General features: G+C 46.3%; 1 long non-coding RNA gene across 1 annotated transcript; it reads left to right on the forward strand.

Moving 5' to 3' along the window:
* Window positions 1–6: 6 nt before the first annotated feature.
* Window positions 7–3,130, forward strand: LOC108448846. The gene is made up of 2 exons (XR_001864884.1): window positions 7–1,246; window positions 1,332–3,130. It is a non-coding gene; the product is annotated as an uncharacterized LOC108448846 (long non-coding RNA).
* Window positions 3,131–3,374: the final 244 nt, after the last annotated feature.

Here is a 3,374-nt window from a genome sequence, read left to right on the forward strand (position 1 = left end):
AGGTCTGGGATCTGGAGGGGTTTTTTTGCACTGGAACCACGATGTTAACGAAGCAGCTATCACTGTAGAGCTCAAAGGAAGAGGGAGTTGTAAGATGCTTACAGTGTGTAGAGGCATTTTTACTGGAAACTTTTGATTTCAGCTGGAAATAGTATGTTGAGTGAGCGAGTGGTTCGCTGATGACTCAAGTAACGCATTAGCCTTTTTACTGCCCTTACCAGTAAGCTACATGGTACCATTTTCTGGCATGATTCTGCAACGAGTCATACACTTAACGTTAACAAATCCACTACAACTTGCATTAATCTAGTTCGTCCTGCCTTCTCCTTCTGTTGCATAATTCCTAGTTGCTAAAGCTATTTTTTGATATTCCTACAAATGCTGGAGGTGCTCGGAGTGCTTTTATGGCAGCGGGCATCTGACAGGTTTTGGTGACTAATCAACTAAGGGCTAAAATACTGAAACAATAAAAAGAACTTTTTGAATATATAGTGCTTAAGCAAAGAGAATTTTGAAAAATATTTTTCTCCTGAGTTTAAAAGGTCTGACTGTGAGCTGATGCTGTCAGAATTCGGAACAGGACTATGTACCCATGCGACTGGAACGCATGGTCTTTGACCCTCTGGATGACGGGCATTGTATTAAGCTTCTTCCCTCCATTGTGGCTCATACTTGTCGCTTTTCTGTCTGATTCCTACTGATGTTTTCTCCCCTGTCATGAGAAGTGTCTTCGGCACAGCACAGCTGCTCTTCTAGCAGGAGGCTGCAGCCACACAGCTCTTGGCTGGCCAAAAAATAGAAAGGGAAGCTGTGAGCCTGTTTCTGCAAGCCTTGAGAGAACTGGCAAAGGATCAAGAATGCTTTCATCTGAGCGGCAGAAGAAATGCCATTGGAATTGCTGGTAGCAGTCGTCAATCTGATTGTTTTACTAGACCCACCCCAAAAAAAAAAAAGAGCATTAGGAAGTGCAGCATGCTCCGAGAGAGGCCAGGAGCCTGCCAAAACAGGACAACAATGCGCTCACGCAGCGTGAGGACCTCTGGGCTCAGGAAGCTTATCTACCTTGGGACTTGTTACAGGCACTATCTCAGGATGACATATGTGTATAGTTTATAAGATATTTAACTTTAAATGCTTGGCTGCAGTCTTTATTTCACAGTGGCACACAGCTACTTGACTCACGGAAGTAGGAAGTGATGCCAAGTGACCCACACTGGATTTGGTCTCACAGGCTTTGCTCCTGTAGGTAAGTCCCAGTAGCCATAAGAGGTCTGATCCTGTCAACATGGACAGGCAGACAGGACCCTTACGAAAGATTTCTTCTCTGACAGTGCCAATTCGCTGGCCTCCCTTCATGTGCCTGTTGTTACCACGTTGCATTGCTGTAACCTGACATCCCAAAACTGCTGATCTACCGAACAGAGGTCACAGAAACATCTTTGCAGAAACCACTGGCATTTCAAGGCTCCTACTCAGCTTCCTTCCTACACCCCCTCTGCTGCAGCCATTCGGGCACTCTGGGAGGCCGAGTCGCACATCCTGCGGGAGAGGCAGTGTAGCCAACAGAAACACAGTTTTCCTCCTACCTCAAGAGAGCTGAAGGGCTTGCAAGTCTCACTGCTTCTGTAGCCCAGCCCCTGGGGATCTGTGGTGACCAGGCTCTCACTAGGTTACTCTGCAAGAACAAGGTTCACCAGCGCCTTCAGTGACTGGGGCAAACTGGGCACCCAGGCCTGCGGGCACCAAGTGTCCCAGACTAGAGCTGCTTGGAAAACTGGGGTTACTCCTGCAGATAGCTGACCTGCTGTTCCCTCCCACTCTGCTCCTCCCCCCCCCCACCAAAGCTCTCAAATGAAAGTTGATGTTCATAAAAATTTTGAAAATAATAACAACTTTTCCATGTATATCTTGTCTGTCTGTTGTGAAATTTAGTTTGTTTAAACCCAGCTGTGTTGTCCTCTAACTGATTTAGTAGAGCTGTGAGCACCCATGTCCTGGGAGTGGTATTGTGACAGGGGCAGGGTGTCTGGGGAGAGGCAGTGATCTGCACCTGCACAGAGGTGTGAGAGAGAGGGAAGCATGGAAGGCCCACAGGTACTGAGACCTTTGCCTTTCTGCTCTAAAGAATTGCCTTTCTTTCCAAGTGTGCAAATAACACGTGTCGCTGAAAGCTCTTGGTGTGCACTGATGTACTGAAAGGGTTAAAAGACCAGCTAAGAGGTGTTTTAAATTAGGGACAGACAACCTCCACAAAGGGTGGGTGAAGTTCTGTTCTGTTCTGCTACCGCAGATCCCAGATTGTGGAGTGATGGCAGGGCAGCCTCTGATGCGGATCAGAATCACATACAGATCAGCTTGTGTTTGACTGGAGTGTTTCTTTTCATGCTGTCAGAAAATCTTCTGAAGTGGAAAAACACCAAGTTATTGGAGACAACTGACTCGCTTGTTATTCTAGTTTATTGTAAAAATATTTAAATTTCAACAAACCTGGCTAACAGATCATTCAGAAGTTTAGAGAAGAAAGAGCTCTCTCGGGATTTTTACTCCCCTAAAAGGACATAAGCATATAGTTTGGCAGGGACTGTCCTTAGATCAGGATGGCCCCTTTCAACTTCCCGTGTCCCCTGCTTGCCCCCACAACACTCTTATCTTGATCAAATGCTGCTCACTGGTTTCTAACTTTCACTTTTAACTAAGAGCTAAGTTTGAGGGTTTATTCCAATTTTTCATGTAAGGCCTGTTTTTAGCTGCTGCTCCAGGGCCCATGACATGCAGTCTTGTGCAAGTACAACACATGAAACAGGAGCAATTAAAAAAATACCAGGAAAAAAATTTTAAAGCAGAGCAGTTCTCCCCAAAGGCTGCTCTTTTCTTTTGTTTTGGTCAAATTCCACTATGCTTCAAAGATGGTAAAGTGGAGGAGGATGGTGGGAGGATGGCAAAGGCCAAATCTGCTGTGGCCACCCCACCACTAAGGATTTGGGTGTGAAGGGAGCTGCAGCAGCCACAACTGACAAACTTGTGGGCCAGTACCTGTAGGGCCAACTGACGGGAGAGGAGGGGTGTTACAGAGCAAAAAGGAGTCACTGTTTAGTTAATTCTGTTCTTAAACCCTAATTCCTTGGCCAAAGAGGAAAGAAAACCTGAAAACTGAGTCAGCTTTTGATGGTGTCATGTCTGAAAAGATAGCCCAGGCCAGAGCCCTTGGTTAGTACCAGCTCTGGGACCAGCCAGGCACACCCCTGATGGTGTCCTCTTTTTGCCGTGGGTCTGTTACTTGCATGTATTTTTTTCAAAAGTGTAACAAGAGCTGATGCAGAGAGAGGCTCTGCACCTAAATGAGCATGGGATGGCCAGAGGTCTCTTAGCAAACT

The sequence above is a fragment of the Corvus brachyrhynchos genome, unplaced genomic scaffold, assembly GCF_000691975.1.
Source record: "Corvus brachyrhynchos isolate BGI_N302 unplaced genomic scaffold, ASM69197v1 scaffold398, whole genome shotgun sequence".
NCBI classification, from domain to species: domain Eukaryota; kingdom Metazoa; phylum Chordata; class Aves; order Passeriformes; family Corvidae; genus Corvus; species Corvus brachyrhynchos.